This window comes from Haliotis asinina, chromosome 1 (assembly GCF_037392515.1).
Source record: "Haliotis asinina isolate JCU_RB_2024 chromosome 1, JCU_Hal_asi_v2, whole genome shotgun sequence".
Taxonomy (NCBI): Eukaryota; Metazoa; Mollusca; class Gastropoda; order Lepetellida; family Haliotidae; genus Haliotis; species Haliotis asinina.
This window is the reverse complement of record NC_090280.1, coordinates 76,195,431-76,220,280: the sequence shown is the minus strand read 5'-3', so window position 1 is coordinate 76,220,280 and position 24,850 is coordinate 76,195,431.

Sequence of the window (24,850 nt, the reverse complement as noted above, 5' to 3'; positions counted from 1 at the left end):
TCACCACAGAGTAGGTCCACAGTACCCCATGCTTATCTACCTGTAGTGATTCCAGGACAGAATAGGTCCCCTGTACCTCATGTTTGTCTCCTTCCTGTGTTTCCATGACAGAATAGGTCCCCTGTATCTCATGCTTGTCTGCTTGCTGTGATTTCACCACAGAGTAGGTCCACAGTACTCCATGCTTATCTACCTGTAGTGATTCCAGGACAGAATAGGTCCCCTGTACCTCATGTTTGTCTCCTTCCTGTGTTTCCAGGACAGAATAGGTCCCCTGTATCTCATGCTTGTCTGCTTGCTGTGATTTCACCACAGAGTAGGTCCACAGTACCCCATGCTTGTCTACCTGTAGTGATTCCAGGACAGAATAGGTCCCCTGTATCTCATGCTTGTCTGCTTGCTGTGATGTCACCACAGAGTAGGTCCACAGTACCCCATGCTTGTCTCCCTGTAGTGATTCCAGGACAGAATAGGTCCCCTGTATCTCATGCTTGTCTGCTTGCTGTGATTTCACCACAGAGTAGGTCCACAGTACCCCATGCTTGTCTACCTGTAGTGATTCCAGGACAGAATAGGTCCCCTGTATCTCATGCTTGTCTGCTTGCTGTGATTTCACCACAGAGTAGGTCCACAGTACCCCATGCTTGTCTACCTGCAGTGATTCCTGCTTGCTGTGATTTCACCACAGAGTAGGTCCGTATTACCCCATGCTTGTCTCCCTGTAGAGATTCCAAAACAGAATAAGACCACAGTACCCCATGCTTGTATCCTTGCTGTGATTCCAGGACAGAATAGGTACTCAGTACCCCATGCTTAGCTACCTGTAGTGATTCCAGGACAAGTGGATTCCAGTGCTTCTAGGATTCGCCCAGTAGTGTAGACAGTAGCTCATGGGTTATGTAAGAGCCGACATATTAGATAGAGTGGAACAGATATGTAGTCCATTCTCTACATCCGACCCCTCCTAATGAACATCAAACAAATCCTCATGAGGCTGAACGTCAATAATTCACAGTCAGTCCTGATAAAACTGTAATATTATGACTGCGTGCAAAACTCTTCATCCAAATGATGAATTACACCTCGACACGTACCTACACTTTCACGACAGAACAAGCATCTTCATCAACCCAAACCCATCTTATCAAGTCTCCATCTATTCCGCTCAAGAAACAGCACGAAGTTTGGGCAGAATACACACATGTTAATGATCAGAGTACACAGTCCGGACCAATATCTACTGGATACGATGAAGATCCGTCTGACCTTTACCGGGAAAGAATTTAATGAAAGTTAATATAGTCCTTAGCTATGCTGTCTTCTGTCATTATAGCACAGTCAGAACAAATATGGATGAAGACTCGTTTGGGCTTAAGTACTTAAGGGCGAGTTTTGTCAATATGGGCAATCGATCGAAGAAACCGCAAATATGATCTTGGACCTGATAAGATTGGATGTTCTTATATCCTGGATCAAGGCTTGTAATTTACCTAGTTTACCATGTTTGCTTCAGCTGACACATGGATGGTCCTTTAAAGGTACTTGTCCTCTTTTGATAACTTCATATTTTTGTCGTTTCTGTTTTTATTTATATTTTTTATAATTATTGGTCACGGGTAATTTTGCACAGTGGGGAACTTGATCGTTGTGTGAGAAGAGGGAGAGTAAAATATTAGAGGCAGTCATCGAGCATAACCAAATGTTGCAATATTTAAGAAACATGTGACCTTCATGCACCACAATGGTTCCATGTTTCTGAACACATTGTTGATATTATAATATCCGTAAAAGAAAAAGAAAAGTAAATGTCTGAAACATGAACCTCTCATAAAAGCAAACATTCGTGTTTATGGCTTCTATTTCAAAAACTTGCCAAACTTGCGGATGCTGACGTGACTATGGGACACAACGCTGAGCAGTGAAAAGCATCACCACAGGCCATTGACCCCCACGTCATCCACAGAGAGTCAGGTAAACATCTTTGATGATATGTTGTTGTTTTTCCGAAATCGCAACAGGTGTGGGCCTTTAAAGTTGTTGAGAATTTGTTCGTCTTGTCTTGTTTTTGTTCAAACTGTTTGCACAGATCACCTCGCTACTGAATTTAAAATACCTCTTTCGTTGAGTATACTGCAGTGGCGTTCAACTGAGCATTTACATTTATTTACAATAAATATTGACATTTATGAAGTTGGAAACAAATCGATAACATTTCAATTTACAATATTTAGCTGCGGAAGATATCGACAGCCTGTCGCATTAAGCGTAATCGTTTCAATTTGGTAAATACAGCCTCCAGTTCCAAAGTGGATCTTTGGTTGGAGGCGGTCAGCGATATACGTGCCAGGTTTAGATTCTGCGGTTGCCTGTAAAAATATCGATATAAATCGAAAGAAAAAAAACGAAATTGTCTTGAAGCAAAAAGTAAATAACAGAATGAGTATAGAGAAATTCCCAGGGGTTATTTGTCCTCATTGAAAGGATGTTGGAAAAGCGCTTGTCTAAATCTTTCTCTTTTTAACAGAACATAAAACGCTAATTGAATACGTTGTAAGCTCTTGTAACGGTTGTGGGTTCATTGATGGCATTTTCGTAATTGTAAAAGAAAACGTTTTGCTCGGCTATTCTGTTCCCTAATTCCAGGCATTTCATATATCGATTTGAAGGAATTCGCCGTTATGTAAATATATAGTTTAGGGTTTCTCGAAGTAAAATTTCTTAAATGTCGTACATTATTGCGCTTAGAGTTACGTTTCCTGTTAAACCGTTTTAATAATTCGGTGAAGAAGAACTTTTTTAACCTGTCTTTGAAAAACAAGCTGCCTTACCGCAATTATATCTTTATTTTTTTATTTCACCCGACAGGGCTGGCAAGAAATAACATGAAAAAAGACCTATGCTTTTTACGTTTTTATCTTTGAGATCGACCATTTGCTTTTTGCAAAAGGATCCGTTAACAGCCAATAAAAAAATAGCGTCGCCAAGGTAATGTTATCACGGAGTAATCGTTGCTCTTGAGAATATACTTGAAGATATGGAATGTTACACACACGATGTAGTAAACGTCTTAAATACTTGTAAATCAGATGGTTTCTTTTTGCAAAGAAAGAACGTCAGTGCAAATGAATGCCCAGTCTTGAATATCAGAAAGAAATTCTGTTGGGTGTGAAAGGTAAAATAACTTTGCAATCAGTGATGATCCCCAAGTGTTCGGAAAACGGGTAACCTTTCATGCCTTAAGTACCAGTAACAACTGCTATATTATACCTTCCCTATACATCCATGTATGTCAATTATATGACTCTCTGTTACACAGGAGAGTGTTTAGAACTGATCTTCAGGAATCCATAACGGTCGTAAGAGGTGACTTATCAGACGGGGTGGTCAGGATGATACATGTCACCGTATCCCTGTCGAGTGGATTGAGGCTCATGCTGTTAATCACTGCATTGTTCAGACTGGATTATTTACAGACCACCCCCATATAACAGAAATATTGCTGAGTGCTCTTTTCACACACGCATGGACTCACAGTGAAATATTCATATTATACATGTGAGATGAAAACATGGCCCATCATAAAAACATATGTGCTAACATGTGTCACCACTTTAAACCTTTCCGTAAAACACGTGACCTATGTTTTTAAATATTTTAGTAAAACATATGACCTCTTTTCAAACCTTTTTAAAGGACAAAAATATGACCTATGTTTTAAACCTTTCAGGAAAAACATATGATCTGTGTTTTTAAACATATTAGTGAAACACATGACTCCTTATGTGTACAAGTTCATCAGCAACTGTGCATCTATTCGCAGAGATCAATCACAATAATGCTGAAACAGGAGAAACTTTCAAATGTTCAACTTTTGGCCTTGATTTCAACTTGAAGGTGATTAAATTCTTATCTGCTGATCAGATATCTATTGCCAGGTTCAGGCGGAGTCAGTGTGGTCTTGCACGTATCGAGACGGCAGTAAGGTGAAATCCAGTAGTGTTTAAAATGACGTAATTCGTACAAGGTTTTGTAACAACTGTAAAACTATGTCTGCGCAACTATTTGAATGAAAAACATTCATACACGTGTAAATGAGCAAAGGTAATTAAATAAAGCTTCAAATCAAAATGAAATCAGAAAGGGCATTAATGTATGATCACCTTGAATTTTACTGTCCATTATGGTGATGTGGTTAAACGTGCTGTGGAATAAAGCCCACTAAATCGATACCAATAGACTGGATGACTAGTGATAGAACATGGGTTTAGAAATGCTCCAACCATATCAGAGGGACAAAAGTAATTGGCTCCACACAAATTTACCGGGGATTCGAACCCGGATTCTCGATGTAACAAGCAGACACTTTAGCCAGTAGGCTACCCAACCTAAACTGAAAAAGCAAGCGTACACTTTTGTATGTTACGAAATGCAAATCGAAGCTTCTTTTGGGTAATCACGTGCAGTTCAGCGCCATTGACATCGGAAAACGCTGAGCAAAAAGCCCCACTCTCAAAGGTTAGCCTTGGTTATTCAACAGCGGCTATGGGGTTACTCTTATGTAAACCATTTGAGACTTGTTGAGAGCACGATATTACTGTTTTGTGAATCATCCGAAGACGTGAACTTTATTGGAAAAGACTGTTTATCTGAAGCCCACTCGATCCATTAGCGAATGTGACGCTGGTTGGGGAGTGCGCCATCTCTCAACAGGCTGTGTGTGACATCGCGCCGAGCGTCCTCTCATCGAAAACAGCGACAAGTCTTCACTAACGATTAGCGCCTGCAAATCGAATTCCTTTGCAATTTCACCGACCATTAATTGAGCAGCACTTCAGTAAACTGGTGTTGCTCACAACGGAGCGAATGGACACCCTCCGTAATCGAATCTTCCCGAAAGTTTCACACCAAGTTTCTGCCACACGGCAGGAAGTAGGGTGTCCTGAAAATTAGGAGGGTGGAAGGTAGTGGGGGATGCCTGGGGATGTTTCTCTCAACAGGGGAGAGGTCTGGATCAAGGACATGCTTCGGCAGCTGAAGTGATAGAAGGAGGAAATTGCACAGCGTCACCTGGTATTAATGCATTGAGCGGGAGATTGAATATTGCATAGGACATCAGCGGTTTATGGGGAATGTATTAAATGTATGTTCATGGGATGGTTTGGGGATAACGGTAAACGGAGCTTTGATGGTAATAGGATACTTCTATGATTGATGAGTTGGAGGTGATGGGGCGATGGCTCTGGGGAAGGATGGCGTTGGTGGACATCGCTGATGAGGTCACAGAGGGTGATGGTAGGTGTTGGAGTGGATGTGGGCTACAGGATGTAAAGGGATGGCGGCGGTTGAGATTGCGTGTTGTTTAACGCCACACTGAACAATATTCCAGCTATATGACTGCAGTCTGTAACTAATCGAGTCTGGACCCGACAGTCAAAAGCATGAGCATCGATCTTTCACAACTAAGGCACGATGACATGTATCAACCGAGTCAGCTAGCCTGACTACCCGATCCCGTTAGTTGCTCCTGACGACAAGCACGGACTGTTGAAGACCAATTCCAACCCGGATCTTAATCGAGATTGGACCAAATATTCCAGTGATAAGTATTCCAGTATAAGCAACGATGCATGTCTGTTTAGTTCCGCATAGTTTCCAGAGAACCAGTACGTCTAGTCGAGAATCCTCGCACCCACCAGAGACACCGTCAGCATGTTTTGTCCGCCCATGATTTATGTAGTGTAGCGAATGATTGAAGTGTAATGGCGAATGTAGGTCAGTGAATACATTAACGGCTGGTTTGAACTATATATCCTATATGATACCACCGTGTAAGCTTCGTGTGGAACGAACGTCCAAAGTGAAGCGGATCAAGGAGGAATTCTACTTCACCCCCCGTGAACATGCGGGTTACTAATGATCTTCAGCAACCCATACGCGCCTTAAGAGGCGACTGAAGAGATCTGGTTATCGGGCTCGCTGACTTGTCTGACACATGTCATCGTATCATCGTAACCCATCGGTAAGATGCTCATGATGTCAACCCAATGGATCTCTGGTCCAGATTGGGTTATATGTCCCTAGGAATACACAGACTTTCATGTTGTAAAGAATAGTACCCAAACAAGCGAACACATCTAAGCCATCGCACACGAGCATTGACCACCTTGGGTCATGATAAAATCAGATGGATCAACCCAATGGATCTCTGGTCCAGATTGGATTATATGTCCCTAGGAAATACACAGCCTTTCATGTTGTAAAGAATAGTACCCAAACAAGCGAACACATCTAAGCCATCGCACACGAGCATTGACCACCTTGGGTCATGATAAAATCAGATGGAACAACCCAATGGATCTCTGGTCCAGATTGGATTATATGTCCCTAGGAAATACACAGCCTTTCATGTTGTAAAGAATAGTACCCAAACAAGCGAACACATCTAAGCCATCGCATACGAGCATTGACCACCTTAGGTCATGATAAAATTTTGAAGCTTGCTTTGGTGGTTAAACCGCAAGGGTCGCCAAGATGTCTTTTTCGCCTCATTTCTCTGACTTGCGTGTCTTGGGCATGTCTGAAACCTGCGGTGGTCGAGTTCGGAACCTTGTTCAAGATTTGTCCGGGCAGTGTGTTAGCTTAGTTGTACAAGCGTTCGCTCGCACTGTCGGTCTTACAGATAGAAAACAAAAACATATGTCCACTAAACCATACCGATACCACGAGAAAACGCTACATAAAAAGGTCGAATTATCGCATGATTCCCTTTGGTAAAAATGATAAAAAAGATATCCAAAACGCGTTAATGCATCAAAGCGACACTACGAAAAATTGCCCAAATAATCCAGTTGCACATTGTCATGCTTTGTTTCATTTTGAAACTTTTCGCTTGTTTTTTGTAATGAAAGACAACGCGCCTGTGCGACAATGTCCCTTCCAGGAATTCTTTGTGAGGGTTTTCACTATTGTACGAGTTAATTAAATTACATACCATCACTGCCTCATCAGTACCGCCAATAGCTATTACAATAACGGCCACTTTCCATTCAGCCTTGCTGAACACTTTTCGATTAGCTAAATTCCTGTAATTCCTTCCCCAACGTATAGCTCATTAAGTATCTTGCACCAGTTTGCCATTCACTCCCTTGGGAGGCGTGCTATCTACTTTGGCGTGAAATGATCCCCCGCTTTGGAGTCAAATTCTTTGATGAAAATGGTTAATTATGTTTGGTTGGACAAAATGAACATGAGAACGCTATTGGTTTTATTTGAGGCACTAGGGATGGCGGTGTTTGGATCGGAAACTCTATCGCTGGACTCAACGTTATCGTTGATGGCTGATGGTAAAATCAATTCTGTACATAATATGTATTGAGATGTTGGGAAGTTAATGCTGTGATGGTGAATGAGTGCGTGAATGAGTTTTGTTTTATGCCGCTTTGAATAGGTGTGTGCCAGTCATTTCGTTGTTAGTCATTTCAGGAATGTCGTAGAAAACCCTGAAATGATATCGGTCGTTTACCCGTGGACGTCATTAACACGATCACCGGTATGGTGCAGACAATCCCTGATATACTCTGGGGTTCGAACTCAAAAGTTCATGTGCACAAGGGATTCAACTCTCCATAGCGAACTGCGGGGGGCTAACACGACTCGGGCCCGGAAAGCCCAAAGTGAAGCCAAATAACACCTTAGTAGTTTGGGGAACTGACAGGCCATGGATAACACATTAGGGACTTTCTGGGATTCGAACCAAGACCGCAGGATTATAACAATGCAGTTCTCTACATATATCAAGGTGTTGCGCCTCGGACCTTTGTACCTTCTGTATCCCCGTGGACAGATTAAACCACAGGTGATCCATCGGGGGAAACTGCCGTTCGAACATACGATATCAGCTGATCCTGTTGCAGCTGACGGCCACAACTCTTCTCAGTGTTTGACTCCTGCGCCTCCATTATGAGGAATACTACTGACTATTGATCAAGGCTTGCTGTTTAGCAAGCAATGCGGGTAGTCATCTCGCTGACTTGATTGACACAGGTATGTAATTTGTGACGGATGCCCATATATAGTAACAATCCCTGATGTGTTTGGTCGAGATGAATAACAGAACGTCATCATGTCACTGCATCCAGCAACAAACAAACAAACAAACAAAGCAAGCAAACAAACAAACAAACAAACAAACATGACAAATAAACAAACAAACACGCAATTTTCCAAGCTGGGAATGCTATTCACCGACCACTTCTGTTGAAAGCCGAACTCGTCTCATGTTTATTCAGAAGGCAAATCTCCAAGAAACTGTATGCATAGAAATGGCGTCTCACCATTAAAGGACAACCTTAATATGTTAAATTTCTCATCAGTGAGAATTAACGCCTTTGAAATGACTGAATAATGTAACACTGTCATTATAAAAAATCACCGACTTAGACAATGATTCTTCATTTACGAGTAATGTTTAGTAATTGTCTGACGCATGTCCAAAGCGTCAAAACAAGAACATGCACATACACGCATTTGGAACGGGAATGAACAATAGCGACATAAACAAACCATTAATCAGTGTATTATTCAAGAATTTTCTTGCGTTAAGGACAAATGAATATTTTCAACACAGAACCCAAAATACAAGCATATAAAACACTGTTCGTTGTTATGGAAATTATGAAAAGACTGACATAGCACACCTTTATAGTTCACTGTTGAATATCCCATTAATGTTAACTGGAAATAATCGACAGGAGAAGTCTGTCTTGTATGATAAACATTGCGCAGGCCGACATAGCTTCAAATAGTCAAGAGGGTGGAAAGTGAACGAAGCGCCATGTCTAAATATAATCTCTGTCGCGCGAAACATCACTCTGTGATTTTCTCGTTGGGGTTGAGGGTTTGTCAAGCTGTAGTGTTTGGTGTTTTCCTTTTTCATATTGGACAGTGTATATTCGGGCAGTGTATACATATCAAGTCGAATGAACAGAAACTTCAATGAAGAAAATTTTTGCCTATAATACTTCATTTATGCTGTTTGAAATGCTGGCGATCGGATATGTTTGCAAGTCTTGATAAAGCACGTTTATATGAAGTCAGTATTTTTTGCTATAAAATAGGTTGAAGAACGATGGATTCTTTTCTATGATTGTATTTAATTTGTAATCTTTGATAGTAATCTTTGAGTTTTATAAACGAATTGGGAGTTTAAATCCTTTTCAGAAGTACATTCAAAGGCTGTCGGCAATGCGCTCAAAACATGTATGTAAAAGCATGTAAGTGTCAGCTTTGCAGTGTCAGTACAGCTTTGCAGAGTCAGTGCAGCTTTGTACGGCCAGTACAGGTTTATAGCGTCAGTACATCTCCGCAGGGTCAGTACAGCTTTGTAGGGTCAGTACGTCAGTGCAGCCTTGTAGGGTCAGTGCAGCTTTGTAGAGTCAGTACAACTTTATAAGGTCAGTACACCTTTGTAGGGTCAGTACAACTTTGTAGTGGCAGTGCAGCTTTGTAAGGTCAGTACAGCTTTGTAGTGGCAGAGCAGCTTTGTAGGTCCAGTACAGCTTTATAGGGTCAGTACATCTCCGCAGGGACAGTACAGCTTGGTGGAATATGTTCAGCTTTGTAGGCTCAGTACAGATTTTGCGCGCATATGTACTGGGTTTAAGCCGGATTATGAAGCGTAAATATGATTGCATAATATTTGTGAATACTTATCGAACAAATTAACTAAAGGTAACTGAATTGTGAGTCTTGATTACTTCGTTATATCGTGTCGGCAGGTGCTTATAACATCGGTCACCGGTTTGTATGTTCACAGACACCGGTTACAGTCCGATTGCTGTATATCGTTATCTGCTGTTTTCCTTTCTTTCTAGACTGGGCGGGGTAGGTAGTCCAGTGGTTGAAATGTTCGCTAGCGAACCCGGGTTCTATTTTTATGTGAAGCTCCAGAGATAGAACTGGTATTTCGCAACGTGTGTTTGACGTAAGAGGTTACTAATGGAGGTTACTGATGCGGTTAACAAATGTAATCGTTTCCGTAGACCGATGCTCATGATGTTGATCACTGGATTAGTTGGTCCAGACCAGATTACTTATAGACCGCCGTCACGATGCTGGAGTACTGTTGAGGGCCGGTTTAAAAAACAAACAATATAATGTGAGAAGATTGTTTCGGGTGCCGAGGAGTAAAACTGAACTCTTAATTCGGTTGACCCCAACATAGGTTAGCTACAATCCTAGACGTGGAGTGGTTGTTTTAAGGTCGTGAGAGGGATCTGGTCCATGAAAACATTTGGATAAATAAAATATCAGTAACTCTGTCTAGCACATCAGACGGAAACTCGTTTATATCAATAGTTTATACGACTCTCCCAAGTCCCTCTCAACACATCTATTTGATGTAACCCCAGATGACTTGACCTCATCCAGTCCCTCATCTTGTTCACGTGAGAAATAGGAGCCAGACATTTATAGATGAAATCCTTTATTTTTTTCCTGAACCTAGCAATTTGTCGTGAGTGGTGTTGTGCGGCTGGGAGATTTAACGTCGCTTGTAGCGTCGTATAGTTATCGCGACACTCAAATGACTGTGAGTGTGTGCTTGTGCGCGGGTGAGTGTGAATGTGTGGAGGAGTGAGTGTGATGGAGTGTGTGTGTGTGTGTGTGTGTGTGATTGAGTGGGAATGTGTGAGTGTGAGTGTGACTGTGTGAATGAGTGAGTGTGATGGAGTGCGTGTGTGTGTAATTGAGTGTGTGTGTGACTGAGTATGCGTTTAATGGTGTGAGCGTGAATGAGCGAGTTTGAGAGTTAGTGTGTGAATGGGTGTATGAGTGTGAGAATGATGAGTGTGTGAAGGAGTGTGTGTGTGACTGAGAGTGATTGTGGGAGTGAGTGTGAATGGGTGAGTGTAAGAGTTAGTGTGTGAATGAGTGTATAAGTGTGACAATGAATATGTGACTGAGTGTGTATGAATGATTGTGAGTGTGTGACTGAGAGAGTGTGAGAAAGCCCGGTCGGTCAGAGTAAGAAGTCACCGAGCTTACTTGTCTCTGTTTGTTGTTTAACGCCTTTCTCAGAAATATTCCAGCTATAAGGTGGCAGTCTGGACCAGAAAATCCAGTGATCAACATCATGAGAATCGATCTACAATGACAATTAAAATACGATGCTATGTGTCTTCTTGACGACCCAATCCAGGTAGTCGCCTTTGACGACAAGCATGGGTTGCTGAAGACCAATTGTAACCTACACGGGTTCCATGCCTGTGTGAAAGAAAACAAAAACAAAACAAAACAAACAAACAAACAAACGAAAAACAAACAAATGAAAAACCCAAACAAACAAACACCAAAAACATTAAGTCCCGAGACAAGTCTTTGTCTTAACACGAATGAAGAGTACCAGTCAGGGAAATAACAAGTAAGGTTTCTTAAAAGGCTTCAGGTATAACTGGGCTTGGGGGTCGAACGCCACTACCAGACAGACGCGAGGCCTGCAAGACCACGTCGCCCTGGACAGTCATTCCGATTACCAGGGCCCGTCAGCTGAATATTGAGGTGAATTGGACGTAGGTTGAGAATGGGGAGGATGTACTGAAACGGAGCTGGGGCGTGGCATGCCAAAGGTCATTACTGAGAACAGTATGGGATTCGAACCAGGACCGCGGGCTGGGTTACGGCTAGTATGTTAGCTATACCAGGCTGTCTACGTCCAGAGCCACAGGGGCACGAGACACCGCCGTGATATTGCTGGATTATTGCGGCGCAAAACTAAACTCACTCACTGACTCATTCAGGACCACCAGCACACTAGCGGATTCGTGACAAGAAATAGAAAAAATGTTCAATAAGTCGATGTTTTGCAAAGACAGTTAAACACTCATTTATTTACCTAACACGTGATTCCTCTCTACCGTTTCTGTTCCATGTGGAACTCTCTCAAAGACCGGCAATGGCGAGCACATTTCCATAATCAAATGGAAATATTTTTCATGTATGAGTCTCACATCCATAAAATATTTGTAAACTTTAACTTTTTACGCAGATAGAGACATGTGCAACTGAAATTAAAAATATTATCTTCCTAAACGCATCTCCTTTGAAACCTACCCCTTCAATCATATTTATTACAAGTTTTAATTTTCCCCCAGCTCTAGGTTCGCCCATATGCTGAACTCCACATTGCAATATTTTCAAATTAGCAATAAATCTCTCTATGGCGTTCATGTTTATTTCTTCTACCGCACCAAAAAAGTTGGCTTCCTGTCAGAGACTCCATGCAGGGTTCTCCGATACGCAGTGACGTGGAGCCTTTAATACTGATGAATAAAAAATGAAGCTAATTCACCATGTGGTAAACATTATGTTACAAGATGTCTACAAGAGGAATGGCAGATATTGAAATTAATAGGGTAAATGTTTGTGTTTATTGGCTACGGGGATTTTTATTAGAGGTCAAATGTTTGTACCTATTAGCGACCTTTAACAACGTTTCTGGGATCAGTTACCGCCACTGAACGTCTTGCTCCGTGATGGCGACGTTTTGCGCTGTCTAAGCGATGATTCGGATATCGCTAGTTTGGGAACTGTGGAGTCTGTTTTTGCCCTTAATACTGAAAAGCTGCAAGCCCTAAGGACCTAGAACCTTGAAACAGTTGTGGGTCCTGATCAGAATGTGGGCCCTGCATTTTGATATGGGAATAATGGTGATGAAAAAGCTGTCGGCCTAAGGAAAGGATATGAAACTCCCACAAAAGTCAGCCAGGCCACAGGGCTGGTTTAGTGTAAAACATGCCAGCCCTGACCAAAACGTAATAACCTACAAAATATCTTCATGTGTAAATATCTAAATTTTAACCACCGCCGGACGGGTAAATTTGAGAATCTGACAGTCCGTGTTGAAAATAACCCGCCCCGGCCGGTCAGGCAGGCGGGTATTTCGAACGCTGCTAAGGACCTGCAGAAAACAAAAGGTGTTAGTCCGAGTGGTCTTCAGCTAGCGTCCAGGTGACGTTAATTTCGAACGCTTTGTGAAATATTTTGTAAACATACATTCTCGCTGTCTAAAGTGACGTCATTGTGTTAACATTCACATTTGAAGCACATTTGAAACAAGTTGGTATAAGTTTATATATTTATACTTCATATGTTTTAATACATTCATGATTTCAAGATTCACAGTACGCATTATAAGAAAACAAAACCAATCTCAATTATATCAAAGCAAATCTAATAAACATTTGAAAAGAGATAGATGAATTGTGTACTGAAAGAGTTCCTAAACTATATTTGGGTTGCGCGGCTTAAAGCTGTCGTAGAATCAGGCTAAAACAGCCGTAGGGTTATGAACTCGGAAAAAAACTTTTCATTGATAAAAATATATTAAGTACGTGTAGATTAAAAAAGAGCATGAGGGAGATTTAGATTAGGATGAACTCAAGACTTGTTTCATGTAATCGTGTTACATAGAGGAGAGGGTACACTATGCTACAAAGAAAGTGAGGGCTTCACTGCAGAGAACTACTACAAGATTACGGCAACGGGACACCAAAAGTAGATTTCACGTATATTATCAAGTTGGGTCTACAATGGGAAAACGTTGTACAAAACTGCTACGTTTCGTGAAATCATTTAAGTTGTACACTTCCATTTTGTAAGTTGTACAATATTATAATGTCCGTTTCATGTTGGTGTGTAAATGGGAAGGTTTGGACACAACACTTAAAAATATTGCACATGGATTAAAAATGGAATCGAACCTGATCATTTGAGCGAACCTCCACACCGCTTAGCAACAACACGTTTCCTGGTATGAGGCAAAGATTATGAGATAAAATATTATGAGTGACATCACATAATACTGCAGATCAAACGAATGCAGTAACCATTAATATTAGTTGTCAGTGACATTTTAAGATAGAGGGGTGCTTAAATTAGGCTAAATTGCTTTGAACAGTCTTAAACCATTGTGTCACTAGATTGTCCGGTGTGAACGCAGGTTTTCACAAACCACTCTAAAATGACAAGAGCATTTCATGGCGTTATGCTACAAACACAAATGCTCAGAGTAAAGAAGGTTCTGGAAGGCCAAACTTGTATAAACAAATGAAGATTGAAAATTGTAAAACTGAGCTAAACAATCACTGAGTACGTGTTATCTTGCCCATAAAGTATGCTCACACAATCAACCCCTCGTATGCCCATACCATCACCCCATAGTTGCTGTCACCTGTCACACTCAAATCAGGATATACAAACGTCTACGGGGAGGCTGCATTGGAGCCTAGACGTGCACAAGTTTCTAAGGTGAAAAGTTACGATAATTTCCAAAAAATGATAAATGCCAAATCGGTGTCACTTGCTCTATCCGCTTACCCGGGTTTGCCTCTTCGAAGGATAGAATTACTATCCATCCATTCGCTCAGCATTTAGTACAGCCTGGGATCAAGGCTTCATGGAGCCTCTTAAAGCCATATTCTTGACCTTATCCTCAGACAGGTCAACAAGGTCGCCAAGACCTTATGTCCAATACTTTGGCCATAGAAAACGTTTTATAGTTCTCCAGGACGTCTGAGCATTTCCCCTCGCTGATTTATCATTCGGAACCGCCGGAATCTTCCCCTGACTAAATGCCCTGATTTATTCCGTCCGAGCGCCCCGCAAATGGAACAGATTTCTACGGTTCACTGCAATACTTGGGAGAAACGCCGTCGATCCGCAAGTCCGCCCGTCAAACACTGCAGGAGAAGACGTTGTTCTATCACGGTATTCAGGTAGACTGGGTGCTATGTAACGACATTACAAGATGTTCCCGTGCCAAGTTGCAGGATGCTTAAATAGATCTGATTAATGGTATCTAGGAAGGTCAACGTCTTCGAGGTGGCTGGAAGGAAAACATAAGAATATGGAGGAGAAGATCGATATAGATGGTGGTTCGAGATGTGGGGCGTTAGGTTGTTACGTTATTTCTTAAATGAGCATCATATTCAGAATGAGTTTCAGAGTTTAGTTTCACGCCGCACTCAGAAATAATGGCGGCGGTTTGTAAACAATCCAGTGATCAACATCATGAGCATCGATCGGCGATGGAACGTGTCAACGAAGTCAGTGAGGATGACCACCCGTTCCGTAATGCGCCTCTTACGACAAACATGGGTTAATGAAGATCAGTTCTACCCTAGATATCCAAGGGTCATCATCTTCAGAAAACGAGTTTGAATGCGATGCTGTGACAGTTAATTTTAAAAAACTTACGGAAACAGGAGTGTCATTAACCCATTCAGACACGGACCTTCTTCTCAGCCAATCCGAAATTTCTCGTGTGAAAGTTACAACCCTGGTTACACTGAACTTCAATTCCTTGTTCCATGAGAAAATGGTATTTACAAATACATTTTAATTTTAGACTGTGATAACACCGTATTTCTAGATTTTATGAGCAGGTGTAAGTCGCATGACCTCAGGTAAGACAGGTCACAGGCTGTGCCTTCTGGATGAGGTCGTAAAATGATTAAAATGCATCTGGCTCACTGGTTACACCTGTTATGTGTTTTTTTGAGCTTATTCGGTGTAGTTCTGTAACGCAGAATGTGAATGATATAATATCAGTTCCGTACCACATATACACACATTAACGTATTCAACACAAAAAACAACATACGCTCAAAAAACACACACAACATCAAACGCACACGCACACGCACACAGAGTTGGAAATATAATAACCGATACTGAAGCTTCTGTCACCACAATAAACACACACATACACATGCATGCACGTGCGCACGACCGTACGCACGCACACACACGCACACATACAATCACTCTGTCCTCTCCCTCAAATGCATACATTCAATACAGACGCACACACTCTGTGACACAAGCTCACTCATACGCACATGCTCTCACACTCACTTCCTCACACTGAAATTCCCACACCCTCTCACTCACACTCTCACCCACTCACTCACTCACGTAATGCCTATATAACCGATATTGATACTTCTGCCAATTTCAATATCCGTATCTACACAAAACAGCTATCAATTCCGACAGCAAAACGTCGTCATAATCGTGAGGCTTTCATCAAAACAGAGAGGCTCAGGCTCAGACACAAGATATAGTCTACTACTTAATATCCATCCTGTTCACTGGCCTCCTTGAAAGACAAGGTCAGGATATGGTTAATAACCACAGTGTAAGATGGAGTGTCTGTGGCACTCGGTCCTCTGTCAATTACACGCCGATACAGGGCGTGTGGCAGGCAGGGTTTACTAGCGATGGCAGCAATATATTCTGACATCTGAATCGATGCAGATGGCGCTCCCAGGGACGACGGCTCATTCATAACCATTGGCCCTCGACAACGGAATACAGAGCGATGGAGATTAGGGCAGAATTATAACAACGGTTCACAAGGTTGGGGATATATTGACCACATGCTGAAAACATTAGATTGTCAACTGTGCATTAGTTTATGGTTACTGTTTGCTTTGTATAGGGAATGACTGATGCTGGTTTGGGTTGACTTTAGCACTGATCTCTCTGTTTTTGAGTGAGTGAGTGAGTGAGTGGGCTTAGTTTTACGATACTTTTAGCAATATTCCAGCAATGTCGCGGTGGGGGATTAAGAATTGAGTATCACACATTGTACCCATGTGGGGAATCGAACTCGGGTCTTAATTCGGCGTGACAAGCGAACGCGTTGACCAGTAGGCTATCATACCGTCCTAGAGGCTGTCCCCTTTTTCACACTTGAATCGTTAAAGGGTAAAATCACTATTCATCCATGGGTGAGTTCTTTTGGTTGAGAATCAGGCCACCCGGTAACTCGCTATAATCGTCAAGAATCAGGTGTTGGTGGTGCAGAGTGAGTGAGTAGGGTTTTACACTGCTTTTAGCAATATTCCAGCAATATCACGGCGAGTGACGCCAGAAATGGGCTTCATGTATTGTACCCATGTCGGGAATTGAACCCGGGTCTTCGGTGTGTCGAGCGAACGCTCTAATCACTAAGCTACCCCACCGCCCCTGGTTGTGAAGAGAAGGTGGATGGATGGCTATATCCGGAAGGGTGTGTCCTTGGGTTTTCGAATGACCTACACTGAATCACAGGTGCTGTGGTAATAGTCAAGAGAACAAATATCTTTACCAACTGGTTTATTAACTCTTTATAGTCTTCCCTGTTCGTATCGGGTACACATCCATAGCTTTGTAATCACTGGGGACCTTGAACACCTCATGGTAATAATTTGTGTTTCAGAATCTGGCAAGGCCAATGCCAGACAATCGACGGAACCAAACCTTCTGGGCGTGGTCACTCATCCACCTCCTGTTTGCCGCCAGCTTTGTATTATGACGTGAAAAAACAATTTGCTGACGTCTGGTGAAGCTGAGAAAGGGAGATAATTATGAAAAAATGTAGTTTGCGTTTATGGAACGCGTTCTAAACACGTTACGATTGTAACAAGTGAGTGAGTGAGTTTATTTTACGCCGCATTCAGCAATATTCCAGCTTTATGACGGGGTCTGTAAATAATCGAGTCTGGACCAGACAATCCAGCGATCAACACCATGAGCATCGATTTGCGCAATTGGGAACCGATGACATGTGTCAACCAAATCTGCGAGCCTGACCACCCGATCCTGTTAGTCGCCTCTTACCACAAGCACAGTCGCTTTTTATGGCAAGCATATGTTGTTGAAGGTCTATTCTACCCCGGGACCTTCACGGGTGATTGTAACAAGGGGCAGTGGGGTAGCCTAATAGTCCACTCGTCACGCTGAAGGACGGGTTCGATTCCTAACATGGGTACATTGTGTGAGCCAGTCTTCTGATGCCCCTAGCATTGTATAATATTGAATATATCTTGCGCACTGTATGAGTTGTAAGCAGTGTGCATCAGAACTGTTTCAGGCAAAGGATCTTTTAAAAGTATACTAATAGTGTATATTTCGCTGTGCATTGCATAAATTAACTCTTCATGCTCAGCGTTTTAAATGTTTGAAAGATGATATCCAAGTGTTATGCTCGAAGTGTAATGACTGATCTTTTAAAGACGAACTGCACTTCCTTCTGTTAATTCCTCGTTATAGGATATGAAGAGAACTGTTTGTGCCACCATATTATAACAATCTATCTCATTAATGTCAATAACAATATTCTGTTCTTATAGACAGGATACCACTGTTCCGCAAAGAAATGTATCATGTTAATTATTTAATTAGACTGTGATAACACCGTATTTCTAGATTTTATGAGCAGGTGTAAGTCGCATGATTCATGTAAATATCAATATAGCTTGTGCACTGAATTACTTATACGAAATATGCATTACAGCTGTTCCAGTCAAGGGATCTCTTAAGAATGTACTACACATTTTGTGTTGCATCGCATAAACTGACGGTTTAGTTACTACGTTTTTGGAAGATCATTACCAACAACTATATTATGCTGGAAATGTGATGCAGCATCTGTTGATGATGAATTCCATTTCGTTCTTTTTGTTATGTCCTTCTTATGCATTCCTATGATGCAAGTTATGTCCTTATTATGCATTCCTTTGATGCACGTTATGTCCTTATCATGCATTCCTTTGATGCACGTTATGTCCTTATTATGCATTCCTTTGATGCACGTTATGTCCTTATTATGCATTCCTTTGATGCACGTTATGTCCTTATCATGCATTCCTATGATGCACGTTATGTCCTTATTATGCATTCCTATGATGCAAGTTATGTCCTTATTATGCATTCCTTTGATGCACGTTATGTCCTTATCATGCATTCCTTTGATGCACGTTATGTCCTTATTATGCATTCCTTTGATGCACGTTATGTCCTTATCATGCATTCCTATGATGCACGTTATGTCCTTATTATGCATTCCTATGATGCAAGTTATGTCCTTATTATGCATTCCTTTGATGCACGTTATGTCCTTATTATGCATTCCTTTGATGCACATTATGTCCTTATTATGCATTCCTTTGATGCACGTTATGTCCATATTATCTAGAGACCATTTTGCACAACAATATTATAACAATCAATCCCATGATAAATTTGTCTCATTAATGTCCACAACATATTCTGTTCGTATGAAGAAGTTATCATTGTTTCTCAAAGGAAATGCTTTACGTTTAGTACTCCTGAATTTTAGATCAACATAATTATCTTGTAATAATTTGGGCCATGAGGCCTCAAATGCAAATAAAATAAACTTGTCACTTGTCACTTGATGTGCCTTTTGATTAAGGAAATGGTTTTGTTCAATATTTTCAATACACAAATAACAAACCCCCGTCTACATCCGCAAGAATGCTAAAATGCTGTAATTTTACAATTACAGTGGAATCTTTCTATTACAGACTGGCCACAGAACGACTCATTTATCCGAATTATAGTCCAGTCCAGTCCAGAATACAAAGCATTGTTCTCATAGAACAATTTTGCCAGGCCTCTGGATTATGGAGAAAACTTGTTTACAAAGAGTCCGGACTTGACAGTATCAATGCCGATACCAGATGTTTGCCAAAAGATGAATATATCATGCCTCATCGGTGGCAACCGTCATAAACATATGGTAAGGCCGGTCATTTCTCACCTTAACAAACTGGGAACATATGGTACACGTGAAAAAATCGAAAATACATCGGAAGTAATTTTTGTCACTGATGCATCAATTTTGAAATGCCTTCCACATGTACCTTCCATAAAAGTTTCTGAAAACTTTACTGGAGCCTTGAATGTGTAAGAGTCGTGTAAAATCATGGTGAAAAGACGACTTGCTCCTCAAAAATTGCGAAATGCAAACGCAATTTACAGACCACTGGATGTGTCGGACGTGTAGTGATCGTGCAGACATTTCGACCGGTGCTGTAATCCGCCCTGACCTGGACGTTCTGATACCGGACACTGGTCATTTACTGAGGGCACGTTAGTCCAGACGATTTACCCCAGCGTCATCAATCATAGGTGATGTTGATATGACAACCAGTGATCAGAGTGCCACTCAACACAACAGCAGGGACTGGGAGCGATCCGCCATCCACGATATACACATGCTGTGTTATTTCCATACACGCACCGCAGATAGCCTTGCATGTCCATTTGGACGGGAGTGAATGAGTGAGTGAGGTAACAGGATTTTACACTTTTAACGATAGTCAAGTAATATGACGACGGGCGACGCCAGAAATGGGCTTCCTGTATTGTACCTGTGTGGAGAATCGAATCGACAGCTTGACGAACTGCTAGTCCCTCTGACCAGGTGTGATGGCAAGTTCCACCGTGGACCAGAATCGTAAGATCAGAATTTGTATTATTTGGGGCAAAAGAACATCCGAAAAAATCTTGTCCCCATGCTGATTTGATAAAAGTTAAAATTTAATCCCAGACAGTACATCCCAAAAATTACATCTGGAAAAGAAAACATCGTATGCACTATTATCACGTATTTGCTGCGCAAAGATGCTGTTACCCAAGCTATCTTTGATGGGTTTTGTATTTATGACGCAAAGCGACCCGTGAAGGTCCGGGGTAGAATACGCCTTCAGCAACTCATGCTTGCGACTATGCTTCTCGTAAGAAGAGACTAACGGGATCGGGTGGTCAGATGACACATGTCATCGGTTCCCAATTGCGCAGATCGATGCTCATGTTGTTGATCACTGGATTGTCTCGTCCAGACTCGATTATTTTACAGACCGCCGCCATGTAGCTGGAATATTGCTGAGTGTGGCGTAAAACTAAACTCACTCACTCACTATGACGCAAAGCAGTAGGCTTTACAATATCTCTCCTTAAGACATGATCTCTGAAAGACATGTTTGTCTGATTATGAAACAAAGGGAAAACGGTTCTTTGAAATTTATATGAACCGATTTACCCACTCCCTGTATATTTAAAGATTATTTTTCACAGATTTGCATGTAAAGTATGTCATTCACTCAGTCTGTCGCTGCGGTGGGGTAGCCGAGTGGTTAAAGCGTTCACTCGCCACGCCGAAGACTCGTGATCGATTCTCCACATTGATACAATATGTGGCGCCCATTTCTGGTGTCTACCAATATTGCTTGAATAATGGTAAAAGCGGTGTAAAACTAAACTCACTCACATCAATCTTTCAGCTGACAACCTTGACGTAAAGCTGACATCTGCCAGAGACCACCAACAAACCGCGTAAATGATGTTGAAATGAGCGCTGTATTTGTAGCATGCCCACATGAACAAAACATGAAATGAGCATCTGTCCTTAGTGATGTACGTCAATCAACGTCAGATTCCTGTGTTTATATGTCATCTACGAGATGACTACTACAAAAAAACACTAACATTCAATTTAGATTAAAAGATACGCTCAATAAAAGCATGCAAGCGAACGCAATTGCCAGAGAAACGTTGCAGATATGTGGTTTTGCAAATGAAATGGACCTAGGAGAGACATGTGTTTTAAGTTAAATACCATACATATGTAGGTTGTATCCATTCCAAAACGAATTTGTAAATAGTTTTCAATTTAAACAATCTGGATAAAGCTTCGGGGGTACCTTACAACGTGAACGGTGGAAAACACTTGAGACAGCTTCTGCAGTTTCTGATATGTAATTCCTTAATACGTCCATGGCAAATGTAGTTTTGACTTTGAGCATGTCTAGAGAATTCCATTATCCGATGATGAATATAAATGGATTCTCCCAGCTAACCCGTCATAGCTGATGTGTTTTGATAATGAGATGAGGTGTTGTAACAAAGTTAGCTATTTTATGTGTTAGCGTTCAGCTGCAGTGTCTAATTTGGTTTTGCAATCTAACAGAAAGGTAATTAGACGTATTCATATCTTAGACACTGATGCTCCATTTAACAACATTTCTTACATCTGTGTTCATTATAACCCCACCGTTCCCATGGCAGCAGGTACGAGATAAGGTTATTATTAAGGTCCGGATTTACAAAGCGATCTTAAGTGCAGGTTTACATATCAAACCTCGTTTCATGTTTTACCTTAACCAAGTGCCGTAACTGTATGATATACTGTGCGAAATAAGATGATCTCGCATAAAGAGAGTGAAGTCCAGCATATCACGACAGGGGACACATAAATAGGCCTCATAGTTTGGATACAGTTACACAGCCTGAGCAGCATCACACATCGTACCCCTATGTGGAATGGAACCCGGAGCTTTAATGTAAGGAGAAAACACTTTAACCACTAGGCTCCCCTTCAGCCTCTCTCGCGCAAAGAGAATGCTGTGTTCAGGTGACTCTGTTTAACTACGGGAGTTAAGATGTACTTAGCTCAAATATCGCTTTGCGCAGTTACGTTCTGGACAGTTTGGACACAGTTGCTCAGAACCAGGGAAAGGAATCTGGAACACAAACCGAACTCCGTCTTACAAAGATGCCTTATGCCAAAGAAAAATATACAAAATAGAGAAACCCCCCAAACCCAGCTAAACAACAATAACATCAAAACACCAAAAAAAATTCCAAAAACAAATCCAAGCAAACAAAACCAAATATATTACAGCCAACTAAACAAAACGAAAAACAAAACCTAAAACAAAAAAACCAAAAGGACTAAAACAAACCTTGAGAAGAAGAATGTGTGTGAGCATGGATACTTGTGCTCTTTCCATTCCTATGATGCAAGTTCACTGAGACGTCACATCTTCGTTATGTCGAACCCAGGCGGGGTAACAATAAGTGCCATTTTCAACGTCGTTTCAGCTTTCCGCTGTCCAGACTCTCAACCAGCAGTGCTCAACTATTCATGTAGCGAGTATCATGATCATGCAGACAGTTAACGTAAAGCTTAAGAGTCGTACCTTTTGCGACCAGCATCTCTACTGGTCGTAACTCAATACATTGAGCCGTACATTGAAGCGGTGGTATTACGGTGGTTTTCGTCTGTCTCACAGTCCCCGGCCCGCAATACTCCCCCTTCAGCCTAACTCTTTCTGTAATGCTATATACGTAAATTAAACAAATCCAGATTTCCTTAGGTTCAGGGTTCGAAGTCCCTTTCCTACTGGGATCCTTTTCAGTTTAAAAGGAATTATTTGTTTCCACCAAAATTATATACATTCAGAGACTAAGCGTTGATCTATTTCTCTCTTAAGGCTAAGCTTGCTTTATGGAACGACCCCCTGGCCACAAATGAGAATGGTTTCATTTATTCATCTGCCCTAATCTATTAAGAAACGATATCCGGTATCCCAACTTGTTCATGAGAATAGTACTCATCCTTTTCAAGTGACGCATTAATTCAACGATCGCAACTTTAATTAATGTACCCAAAAGGCAACTGTTATTGGATTTGAATGTGTATGCAAAGAGATTCCGTCAGTCGTGTTCGTAATGAATAAAGATAAGCTATTTACTACAATGACCTGTGACCGTTCTGTTGTCCAAAATGACCAGAAATTGACGAAGATGGATGGACATCTACCAAACCGGCAGTAGTTAGTGTTGTTAATCACCGCTTGTTCAGAACACGCAATATTCCATTGTGAAGCACAAATTGTTTTTAAGAGAACTAGCCTGTTCAATTTCCATGGCAATACGAGCCCGGATTTCCAGCGTTGTGTTAATCTTGTCTGCTAAACGATTCCATTGGCAATCAATAGTTCTCTATTACGCCGATATAGGGAGAGAATGCCTGTGCCACTATGCCCGTGTATTGGTCTGGGGGACACATTGATCTTTGTCTTCTACTACAGATATAACGATAAATCTGCAAGTCAGCATTTTCCAAACACACATTTGGCTAATACATCTATCGATTTGGTTTAAAGTGTTCATTTTTTGGTCTGTGATGACTATGGATGGATCAATAGATCGTGCGAATTGTTAAAAAAGTGTCTGAGGTTCATTACAAGTTTATGATTGAGTGATCAATTTTGTAAATACGTGTTATAAGTAGGTTTAATAGTAATAGAGATTGAGGTGAGATCGTGTGGAAATTGAATGATCTCTAAAACGTGTTTTCTGCCCGTTTGGATGGGTCTTAGTAAAATATCTGGCGAATGAGTGAGTCAGTAGCTATGTTTTTTTACGACGCTTTTAGTAGTGTCATGATGGAGGGCTTTAGGAAAGAGCTTAAGACATCGAAGATGGGGTGGTACGTAAAATCTTAAGGAAGTATCGCCCGACCCCCTTCCCCACAAAGCAGTCATCGCCAGTTATGGAGTTGGAGTTTCTAGCATTCCTGTATTATGAATGACTGACTGAATGAATATTGTTTTACACCGCACGACTTTCCTGCTGTCTAATCTTTCCAATTCCTTATCAAGGATTATGGGCTCAATGTGAGAGGGAACCGAAAGTGATGTAGGTCTCAGGCAAGACATATTTTTTTTCCAAAATGATAATTGGAACTTTCACTCCACATGCCATCGATAAAATATCTTGGAGCATCGATTAAAAACCTAGTTTGTCTCTTAACAAAAATCCATAATATGAGAGTGCTGAAATACGGACAGCATCAGAAGAGATGGTTAGGTATTTAAGAGTAAATTCAAGAGTAAAGAGGACTATTCAGATACTTTCGACAGGCACAACGGGTTAAATGGATTGCCCATGCGTGAACATACACTCAGTCAGATACAGTGCCGGACAAAAAGAAGTATACCACCATGTGTGATAGTGGCTAATTATATAACAAACACAGTTGGTTATTTGATGGTGATTCTACACGGGGGTTTCAGATTGTTTTTTTTCTGTTCTCTGTTTTTTGGGTGAGCAGTATTTCGGAAACTCTTTTCAGACTAGTTTGTATATGTTACATAAGCGGTAAGAACCGATATCTGGTACCACAAGGTTTTCATCGGAATAGTACTGTTTGGTC